We start from the raw sequence: 12,650 nt of genomic DNA, 5'->3' as shown, positions 1-12,650 counted from the left end.
ATTATAATAATCCCTTTTTTCCTTCAAAAAAAGAGTAGTAGTTTAGAAATGTTTAAGATTACAGTCTTCATCTTAACTCTCTGAGAAGTCAATACAATGAGCCTTCAAAAGACATTATTTGAAAGAATATTAGGAGTATAAAGTTTGCTCTTAATGATTCACGTAGGCTTATGAAATAGAAGAAAACAGAAACATTTTCTGACACCATAGTTCTGACTTGGCCTTTAAAAAAAGGGTGCATTATAGTATATCTTTTCAGAAAAACAAATTGGGTGAATTCAGAAAAGCAATTCAGAAGGCCAGTTGCTTAAGACAAAACACTACCTTCTCTTTTTCTTCATAGCAATATTTAGAATTCCTAACTTGTCTCATCTGAAAATGATTTTACACGGTTGGAAAATGACCAAAATCTTCTGAAGAGCTGTGGAATGGGGAATGTTTTTATTACAAATTGCATTTCAAAGCTTTGCTGCAAATCATAGTGTCTTTTCCTTTTTGGTAGACCATTAAGGCATAATTCATAAATATGCAAGGCAATCAGGTTTTAAGAACATACTACACTTACTCCTAGTTCTACTGATTTATTTTTGGACACTTTAATAGCAGCCTGTATATATTGCAACCTCAACATGTTAAATTCTGCTTAAAGGCTGCTAATGGACAGGTATTACAGCATTGATAAAGTCTTTGATACAATTCGTTCAAGTCAAAAGGCTTTCCCAAATCGTTTTATAATTTAGAAAGGTAACTTCATGAATCAGACACATATCAATGTAAGATCAATCAAAGAGAATGTTATGGTGGAAGCAATAATTTACCATGACAGAAATTTACTCCCTTCTTGATACCTCACCTAAATAAAATGTTCCCACTGTACTTGATCAGTACAAAAGGAAATAATGCAGGAAAATTTGGAATAACAAGGAAGACGAAATTCACACATCTATTCCCAAATGCTGGGTAACCCAAGAGTACACTCAGGACTCACACATTCAGAATTCAATATAAATACAAACTTTAAGCACAATGAAGTGAAACAAGCTCATGCACCACTGTTTAGTATTCACAAAGCCTAACTTTTTATTATATCAAAAAGCTTATGTTATGAAAACCAAAGGCAATTATAAAAAGCTGGTTAGGCATTTTGAATAGGCAATACATATTCATTCCATTCTTCCCACTTACTGAAATACTAAATCCTATTTATCAGTTTTATAAAAATTATTCTAATGTGGAAAAAGAAGAGATAAACAAAACTTCAAATCTGAATCATATTTAAATATTTTACTTAAAAGAAACAACACAGCTTTTAAGATAAGATGAAAATTCAACAGAAATAAAGTTTGATCTTTAAATCAGCTAAATAATTAAATTAATATAAACTGTATTTTTATATAAATACAATATATATATTAATAGAAATAATAAATATAAATATAATTAAAAATAAAAATCAAAATAAAAATAATATAAATATAAATACATAAATAGCAATAAAAAAAGATGGTTGGTTATAAGCCCTAATGAAGATGTGATGCCAAACTTAATGGAATTCAGAATTTGAGACAGATCAAACATTTTACTTCAGAATAAGTCAATATGTAGTAGCTAAACACTTGGATCTATGCTGACAACACCTCACTACAGCTGAGTCTGCACTGCCCTCATGTCAGGGTGAGTTCAGGGTGCCAGTCATTCCATGAGATTTTGATCCTAGGCATATACAGACTTCACACCCACCATATCAAAACATATAATTATTTGGGAGGCAATACAGACCTTTGAGAATACAAACACTTAGATGTCCAAAGTCAACCTAAAAACCTGGTCAACTTCAATAATTCTCATTTTTCATACAATATGGATTATTTCATAAAAAATGGGGTTGACAGCTACATATGGAAACAGGGCTCAGTCAAGGGGAAGGGATCTTCTCTCATGCCTTGACAACCAAGAACATGCTGTAAGTCTCTGAGGAAGAGAAATATGAGTCTCATGATTTTAGAGCTCTGGCTGCTGAATTGACATGCTAAAAAGTACTTCAAGGCATGCAATTTCTTAGTCAAATGAGCGAATTAGTGCTGTGCACATCTTAAGCTCTCCAACTTTCTGTCAGAAGTAACCTGCTGGACATGAAAGGTCTTCAGTTTCCTGAGAAGTTGCAGAAGCCTGTATAACAAACTGTAAGGACACTACATAAGAATTTGGAGTATGGCTGAAGTAGCCAAAATTCTTTTACTATCTCTGGAGTTCTCAGTCCCACACAAGATTCATACTTCCATGCTGCCAACAGCATCGGCATTCAGACTGCCCCACCTCAAACACCAATCCAGGGCTGCATTCCTTTGGGCCACTGCATACTTGAGCCAGAATACCAGACTGACCCCAGGTATCAAACTGAACCTAGTCAGACAAGGTAAGCAGTTCTCTTCCAGTAAAATACTGGAAAGCACTTTCAAAGCAGAAAAATACTTCTAAGCACAAAATTAAAACTATGGGATAGCAGAATGACTTGCCCATACTAATCTGATAAACTCAAATATCTGTTTCTTTATGACAAAAAGAAATCTTATCCCATTTTACCTTGTGTTTACAAGTTAGTTAACTGATTCAAAATTCTGCAGACGTAAGCAAGTGAAAAAACTGATTTTGAACCTTCCATTGTGACTTACTGAAGTCTGAGGCATGTCATCCTTAATTAGAGACAGTTAGGGAAAGAAAACCCTTAATTACTTTAGTATATACACTTTTCAGTATCTGTAGGCTTACTTTAATACTATCTGCATTTTATCTTTTCCTAAAATCTGGAATTGGAATTTGAAACCATATCTGAACATCTGACATGGGTTTTTTTCATATCAAAAGCTAGTAATATGTCAAGGAGCTTACAGGAGTTTTGATCTCTGAAGCTTGCAGAAAGAGTAGGCAACCTAGATATTTCCAGCACAGTCACTCTAAACCAGCCAGTCATTCATCACTAATGCAGCAGCAACCTAAAGCAAAAAAATTTACAGCAAAATGATTTGTGGAAATCTTATATTCACAAAATGAGCTATGAATCATACACCCCATTTTTTTTTTTAATCTTGAGAGATAAAAGCTGCATTATAAGCTCAAAAAAAGAGATCATATGAGAAATCCCTTTTAAATAAAAGGTCCAAATTAAAATTATATGCAATTATCCCTTTACAATATTTCTATTTATTCCCTTCTTTCACTTCCTTCCCAAGAAGAGGGAGTATGATGTTGTGCCTTGCCCACTTTATTCTATTAACAGTTTATTCCATATGACATGTTCCAAAATTATACAATTCTAATATCATATCAGGAGAATATAATTTTCTCATCAATTAGATTGAAAGGTAGATCTTTCTGTCTGCCATTCCAGCAAATCAAATTTGTATCAGCTAGTATCATCTTCACCTATTAACTTGGGGCCTGAGGGTGGTGTTGCTCTTTCCAATTTATTCTGCTTTTTGGTGAAATCATATTGCCCATTATGCAAACATACAAAACCCATTCTTTGTCTCACTACAAGACTATTTCTTACATTTCTCATTTACAATCTTTTTTTTACATTTTAAAGCTATTCCCCATGATTACTGAGCCATTATGTTAAATTGCTTATGTGTCTTGTACATGACACTTGATCTCTCAAATACTTAGATTTTTTTCAGGGATAATAGCTGGACTTCACACCTGAATCTGGCATATTTTTCAATCCCTTGTATTCCATATTCACAGGTTGTGCAGCACACAGACACTAAAATCTGTTATTGGTTACAGAGCTTTGGAAAATATTCAGTCACAATGTATGATTCTGACAATGTAGGATTTTAAAATTCACAGTTTTTGTATGTGTAGTTCTTTCTGCAGAAAAGAGTCCATTATAGACATTCAGTGAATATCACAGAATCATAGAATGGGTTGGGTTGGAAGTGATTTAAAAATCATCTAGTTCAAATCCTCCACTGTGGACAGGGACACTTTGCACTAGACCAGGGTGCCCAAATCCTCATCCAACCTCACCTTGAACACTTCCAGGTAAGGAGCATCCAGCCCTTTACTGGACAACCTGTTCCAGTGTTTCACCACCATCTGAGAAAAGAATTTCTTCCTAATATCTAATCCAAATCTGCCTTCTTTCAGTTTAAAACCATCCCCTTGTCTATCACTCTTGGCCCACAGAAAAGGTTCTCCTCTGTGTTTTGATCATCCCTCTCTTGGCAATGGAAGACCTCAGTGGGATCTCCCCAAAACATTCTCTTTTCTAGACTGAACCCTAGTGTTGTCTCATCCTGTCTTTGTTGGAGAAGTGTTCCGGATAAGGACCCTCCAGGCCTTCTCTGCTCTTGCACCAACAGCTCCGGATCTTCCCTGTGCTGTGGATGGCAGGGCTGGAAGCAGCGCTGCAGGTGGGGTCCCACAAGGACAGAATGACCTCTCTCCCCCTGCTGCCCACACTGCTTGGGATGCAGCCCAGGCTGCCCTTGGCCTCCTGGGCTGTGAGGACACATTGCCAGAGCGTGCCCAGCTTCTCATCTGCGGCAATCCCCAACTCCTTCTACACCATTCAATACATAATTTCCTCAAACAAGTCTCAAACAAGCAAAGTGAGTTAAAAATTAACAGCAAAACTCTTTAATGTTTATGCAGCACCATGTTAGACTGTAAGGAAGCTGAAAAGATGAAACTGAGATACACAGATGGGGATTAAAAAACCCACAAGCCTATCTGAGTCATCTGTTGCTTGACAACATACAGGTGCATCTATGGAAAAATATAACACTATGGTAAATATCAACCAACATAACCAGTTTGTTTCAGTGAGATTTTTGAGAAAATGTTCAGAATGCTCTAATGTTCAGAAAATGTTACAGACTTTTTCTCTTCTTAAACATGCTTAAAATAGATTGGTTTTTTTTCTTGTTCTTGTAAAAATTGTCAACTTTATGCAGTAACATTGACCTCAGGTAAGGGACAAAAACTTTAATGGTAACTAAAACATTAATTTATTTCATAATGCAATTAAACATTAAATAACTGAATACAAGAACAAAATCAGGCCCTACTCCTGTACAGATTAATGGCCATTCTTAAATACAGGAATATGTGAACAGTCATTAGGGTTACTCACTTTAAGGTAATTGAGACATTTAAAATTTAGAGGTCTCTTTAATTTTTCCACACTTTAGTAATACTATTGATGTGTCTGCTTCAGACATTAAATTTTGCCAAAAAATAATTCCATATCTATATCTTAAAATAAAGTCTGATAGAAGTAGGAATCATCAGATCATGCCACAGACATTGCAGTAGGACCCAGTAAAAATCCTTACTCAGAAATGCCATACAGCGAAAAAAATGTCATGTAATTAAAGCAGAAACTGATGAAGTCTTCTCCTTTAGCCTATTACAGATTTGTATTTTGGCTTCTTTCCTGAATTAAACACCTAACTCGAACAAAAGTGTTCATTTCTTTGCATGAAGGGTAAGAGACATAGATAACAGATATTATGTTCTTATAAATAAACTAATCCAACAGGCAATTTATCCTCACTACCATGCACTGTAACAGCCTTGTGATTTAGCTTGCTCTGCATTGCTCCCAGAAACTTGTTCTTCTGTCACCTCATCGAAAGGCAGTGATATCTCAGTTCTTATCTGCTTCTTCCTGACTCAGCTTAATGCCAGTTGTTTCATTTTGAACAAGGAAGATGGGAATTGAAAAGAATAAAGGCTATTTATATTATGTTACTCTTCCAGCTTTAAAAATAAACCCAGACTGTACAAGATGTTTATTCCTGAGTTCATTTGTTTATGGGGCATTTTTGCAGACAGGACTTTTTGGGCAGGAAATAGGTCATTCTCAGCAAAGAATTAGAAACCCATTCAGGATTTATTACAGAGAATGACATCTTAGTTACACAGCTTCATATAATCCAGATTTTGTTATTCTGTGATGGGAGAAGTAGTAAGTGAATATAATTGTTTGGTAACAGAGTTATTTTGCTTGGTTGCTCAGCAAAAGCCTCAAAATATTAAATTTCTGGTCTCATGGGGTGAAGAACCACCTCAGCCAGAAGTACAAGTTGAGTACTGGAAGGACTTTCTCTTCTCCAGTTTGTCCCTGGAATAATGATTAAAATTCATATTATGAGAAAAAAATCCCACAGCCATCCTGTCCCCTACAAATTGCTCTAGTCTTAACAACAGATTTTTATGAGAACTCTATGACTCTAAATAATCCATGACATCTCTGTCTATGAGTTCCTGAAACTTTTAAGTCCCGTCCCAGCCTCTCCATGTTCACTCTCCAGCTTTCCAGCAGACGGCCAAGGCTGTGAAGTAATGCCACTAAGGGAGCTTTAGTGGCTGATTGGTTTTCCTGAGAATTTGCTTAGGATTAGCAGCTGTAACACGTCTGAGTGACAAAACCCAAGGCTGCAAACAAGTTTTATGCTAAGTAAGAATAAAAGTGAAGCAGACAGGTGCTTTTCTCACCACTTTCTTGATTTCTCATCTGTCAAGCAGCTTATCATCACAAAGATGAATGAAATGCTACGCAGCACACTGCAGTGCTATAGGGCAAGAGTAATTTATTATGTAAGAAATTATAATAGTTTTCATGTTTTTCTGAGTATTTTCTCATTTTGATAATCATAGAATGAAAGTAAGTATTGAATTACCCTGCCCAGCAAAAATTCAAGTTCATTATTTGCAAAAAGCACAAGTATAGTGTTCATCAAAGATGATGGGAACATTTTTGTTTTGTCTGCTTGCTCTATTTTTATGTTAGCATTGAAATGTTATCATATATTGCAAAGCAACCAGAATGCTGCGGTAGCTTTGTACTACACAGAAGAAATCACAAAACTGTATCTTCAAATTAAAAACAGCCAGCAGACGACACAGGATGGACTTGGCTGAAAACATAACAATTACATGACTACACTGGGTGAGGTGTCAGAACCAGGGTATAGCACTGACTTCAGGCAAATTCCCAGCAAAATCTTTGATAATAATATCAGCTATTTAGGAAGTTTAGTAGGGAATCCATGCTTTTTGCACACTTAGTTAAATCTGCAGAGACCAGACTTTTCTACTTTTCCTATTGCTACTGTATAATAAATAACATTTATATCACTTCAAAGTACATTGAAATTTTGGGATGCACAATTAAAGAGCCAAAACACGAATTTGCACCAAAAAAACCAAAAAAACAAAAAAACAAAACAAAAAAAAAAAAAGTGGAGTGTAATTGGAAAAATGTAGCTGTCTATGAGGGACTGACAAGACAGCAAATCAGAGAGTCAAAGGCATTAACATGGAAAGGTGAGTTGCTTTGTAAAAAAGTCATGATACCATTAAGTTCTGTTTCTTGTGTGGCTACAAATGCCACAGCAAAAGACAAAAAAAGACCATTCATGTTCTGCAGTTACTTGTGAATCCACATAGTCAGGGTATATGGGACAACAGAGCATAAAGCTTTAATATAGTGCACGATGATGCCAAATGCTTCCCAAAATTCACTAGTACAATGAGGAGGCAAACCCAGACAAGAGCTCTAATCTTGAAAGGAACAGGCTTGTGACATGATGGTCTTGAGCACAGAGATGGAATGTTACAACCTGGAGACTACTGCATCCCTGTTTACCCTGGTGGCAACACTTTTACAAGCAGGAGCTGTCATATCTTTCGTTGCTTCCTACTGCCTGCACTTTTATTGCTGTCATGTGGTTGGAAAAGGTCATCATACCACTCTAAGTCACTAAGCTAGTTTTTACTATTTTCCCAGGCTAACCTCAAAGTCTTGGTATTTATTCTAAACTAGGAATATTCCCTGCACTTGGAAAATACCTACCAAATCCTAACATCATGGGGGAAGTTATGCTATCAGCTGCAAGGGACAAGGCTTCTCTGAGAATTAGGACAAAGCTTAAAGCACATTGCTTCACCAACTCCAAAATGGAGTACAAAATTAATTTTTGGAATAAGGAATTTCTACTACTAATTCTTCAAGATGAAAAAGAGGCCATGGAAGCAAAAGAAGAAAGAATTGCGTGGAAAAGAGGAAAGGAAAAAGAAGGTGTGGTTGAACATTGCCTAAAAGTGGAGTCTGTACAGAAACAGAGCTCAAAACTTGCTCACTACCCCCTCACTAGGTCAGGGAGTATGAACAGCACACAGCCCTTCTGCACTCTGAGAAGGAAAAAAATTTCAGAATGTAAAAAGCCCAAAGTTATTATTTTGTGAAGGAATATTTCAGATAATCTTCTGGCAAGCCCAGCTCTTCCCCATTCTAACATTTCCCTTCAAGCCATGGAAAAGACTTCCATATACAGCTCTGCCAGATTAATGTCTTTCCAATAGGGGGAGAGACAGCCTATAACATAATCATCAAAATTCAACTGATTGCTCATTGGGAAATAGTGATAGAAAACTCCAGCAGGAGAATGGCCCCACCTTCTTTAATCTGTAACATTTGGGACTTCTATCTTTTTAATATATGTTACTGTTCCATTCATATTCTATGTCCTTGATGATCTAGACATACAGCATACTGTATCTAAGACTACATTATCATACTTACTTTTTACCTCTTTTTTCCAAGCCTTTTTTTGAATTCCTTACTTCAGTTTTGTATCTAGGGACCAAGAAAACTGATGTGCCCTCTGTAATTTAACGTGAAAACTGCTGAATTCTGCCTCTGGATCCATAAAAGCAAAATGTATTGGTCTATAATCTAATTTAAGTAGATGTTATAGAATAGGCAGATGATTTTAAGGTAGTAATAATTTATAAGACAGAGGCAATAAATTTCTTTTTGCATTATGTTGGTTCCCCATGCACTTTCAATGAGGAATGGTCAAGGAAAGGTATTCCTATTTCTATAACACTGAGTAAAATTCTCTCAAGACCTAATCCTATAAAACAGTAATTCCCTCTTATTCAAATTAGAAAATCAGATTATCAGTATAAAGGCATCACTATATTCCATGAAAGGATTTCTAAAAACACAAATTGCTTAGAAACACAAACTTCTTGAAGAAAGCCACTCACTTAAAAGTTAAGCATCATCATAAGTGACTGAACTAGGAATTAACTACAGCAGCTCCACTACTCCTTAACTTATGTCCAGAGTTGTGCCTAAGTTTATGATGCACCTATTTTCTAATAAAATCTGGGTTTCACACTAGAGCTTTGTTGAGAGGAATAAATACATTTTATGGAGGAACTTGGTATTTCAGAATTTGATTTTTTCCCCATTAGCTCAAATGTACTGTCAGCATAATATTCAGGGAACCTATAAAGGGAAATGTTAAGAAAATCTGGGGACTATCTGAAGCCATCCCAGGAAAAACTGTGAAATCATGTCTTTCAAACAAACAGAAAAATGTACTGCAGTCAAGCAGTTTTGCTCAGCAAAAACAAATGCAGCAGCAACAAAGAATTAAAAAAATTTACTTCAGAGAGAAACAGAAAAATAAGTCAACGGTGAACAAAACAGACAAAAATAAACCCATGGGGCTAATAAAGGAGCATATAGTTTAAATCATTGAAATGACAATGCTAAATAAATCTACAATATCAAAAGATATTTTTAAAATTAATAAGAACAGAAAAGTCTATATTGGTCATGTGTTAGCTCCTTGGAGTAAATAGCAACAGTTTCAATAATTAAGGAACAACCACAGTGTGTTCATTAGTTAGGTATATTTTGTTCTTGGAATAAAATAGGAGTCTGTATCCAGCTCATGTGCTGTCAGTGACAGGACAAACAAATTGCTATCTGCAACTGTACTTGGTAGGAAGCATTTTAAACATATTGCACAGAAAGAATGAAAAACACAACAGTGTTGGATATTTTCTCATCAATTCATACAATTGTTATAGCTAGGAAATTTTTATACCACTAATATTTCTTTTAAGTAGTCCTGGAAAATGGGGACAGGTCCAGAAAATTGCAGGAGCACCATGTAAGAGTATTAGGAAGCAATGAGCATCAGCTAGCCTTGTCTTATAGAAATAAATCAAATCAAACATTGGTGACTTTTTTTGAGGATTATTGAACAAAAGGATTACTGATTCATTATTTAGAATCGCAGAATTATAGAAAGGTTTAGTTTGGAAGGGACCTTAAAGATCATCTGTTTCCAAACCGCTCTGTCATGTGCAGGGGCACCTTTCTCTAAACCAGGTTACTCAGAGCTCCATCACACCTGGTTGTAAAGAACTCCAGGAATTGGGAGTCCACAATCCCTCTTGGCTATCTGTTGCAGTGCCTCACCACCCTCATAGTAAAGAATTTCATCCTACTTTCTAATCTAAACCTACTCTCTTTCAGTTTGAAACTATTCCCCCTCATCCTATCACTAAATGTCCTTGTGAAAGGAAAAGTCTCTCCACAGCTTTATTGTAAGGTCCCTTTAGGAGGGATTTGATTGCTTATATCCTCTTTGGTTATAGCAGATTTCTACAAGCTATTTGATTTATTATCACATGAATCTTGATTTTTAAAACCTACATAGAATTAACAGAATATCTATTAAAATTATTTGAATATCAAACCACCGACAGAATTTGAGAAGCTCTTAATGGGAAGATATTGATGTAAAAATATAACTCAAGTATAACCTCAGAGGCTATATCTGTACTATATAAGTGCCTGTGTTTCTACTGAACTGTGAGTATCACAAAGTTTGTCCACCCTGATTCTTTAGTACCTTTGCTTTGCAGGAGCACAGTCCATCACACCAGCTGTCTCACATGCCTCTGTGCCTCAACCCTGGACCCTTCTTGCAAACTTGTTCCAAATCATGCTAAATTCTGCTGTTGCCACTGAGTTCAGTGAGGAGCTTCATTTGGCCATATGCACCCCTGGGAAAGAATTAGATGAACTACAAAGAGGTGGTATGAGGAACTCAAAATCCATCTTCAGTAATGGAGGAAATTACAGCCACCCTGAATGCCAAGGATATCAAACTCAGCTTCAGCTGTTGCAGCATCCAACACAACATCCAGTACATTTGCTTTTATGGTAAGTCTTGTTCCAGAGGAAGTTGAGACATTTTAGTTGCTGGATATGGGAGAAGAACAGAGTGTTCAGAATAAGGAATATACCTTTCAAAACCTGTGCTACAATCTGATACTCTTCTCCCACCGGGAGCACTTTTGCTCCACGACATGCTCCAGGGGGCAAAATAAAATGAATCATAAGTTGCAGATGTTTCTCCCTTGACTGTTTTCTATCTCTAATACTAGCAGACATAATAACCCATTCGTGTGAGACAGCTCTCAGCCCTCAGAAGCTTAGGATGTCATAATGTCAGATCCCAGGGGAAACTGTGCAAATGTGCAGATACAGAGGAAAACTGGAGATCCCTTGGGAAAATTAGATTTTCCTGAAGTCTGCAGATATGAGACAGGCATCTTTGGATTCAATTTTTTTTTTTTTTCTGCCAGACTCAACCATGTTCAATATTAAAGGTACTTTTCTATCATTGTAGTCTTGAAATATTATTGTATTACAGTAAAAGCTTTACTAAAAGGGAACCATTACAATATTCAGTTTCAGATTGAACTGGTGCTACTGCCAGAAATCCTAACTCCCATAGTTCCTGGGACATTTCAGACTGCATCCATCTCTGATGCATTACATATATCCAAGGAACTCTCAGAAATGAGTTCAGGATTTCCTTTTTTCATAGGGCTTCTTTTTTTCATTTTGTATTGCTCAATGTAAGCAAATTAAATCAGAGAAGTCTTTTGAGTGTCAGAGACTCAGTCAGAGAGTGTCAAGTCTTACATAAGCATCAGTTCATAGTCTCATGGGCTATTCTGCCAGAAAATAATAATTAAATAAGTAAGGAATATGTGAAAGGAAAAAATTACAACTGAGAACAAATTTTTTTTTCTTTTTTTTTCAAGTAAATCATAAGGAAAAGAGCAGCATAGATTACTACATTTCCTGCCTAATATCCTCCTGCAGGTACAAAAGCCATCATTATTTTGATGCTGATAAATTGCACTTCCTAGCACAGAAGGTCCTTCCCTTCATGAAGGAGCACTTGATGAAGGAAGCCAAACCCTTACAGCCAGAAAGGCCACTCCAGAGTAATAATTTTGCCCATCAAATACAAGGTTTTTTCAGCTGCACTGAGTATCACCTGCAGTCTGATTGATCTCAGTTAGCATTCCTCTTCTTTTAATTTTCTGGCATTTTGGTGGTTAACCCTGTCGTGTAATGGGTTTTTTGTTCCTCAATTCACTCTGCTGGTGAGATAGTAACACAGATCAGATTATATTTGTGAAACCTGTCAGAGCTTTGGCAGCTTGAACTCTTTCCTTACATCAAAATAGTTTATTTTTGATTTTATAAAATTTCACAGAAGCTAAGACGACAGCTGCTGCAAAAAGCCACTTTATGTTTTCCTCATAATAATATGCTAACCCAGTAATAATATATTACTGCATTAATATAATGGCTAGAATTTCCACAGTGACTGACTGACGCCAGATTGAATATCCCTCTAAATCTAATATATCATAAAGAAAATTCCCAATACATTGTGAAAGCAACTCTTGTTGAACATCACCATATATTCTGTGTTCATACTGACCATCAGTATTGCTGTTTTAAGACCTGT

The sequence above is a fragment of the Catharus ustulatus genome, chromosome 6 (assembly GCF_009819885.2).
Source record: "Catharus ustulatus isolate bCatUst1 chromosome 6, bCatUst1.pri.v2, whole genome shotgun sequence".
NCBI lineage: Eukaryota > Metazoa > Chordata > Aves > Passeriformes > Turdidae > Catharus > Catharus ustulatus.
This window is presented reverse-complemented; position numbering follows the sequence as displayed.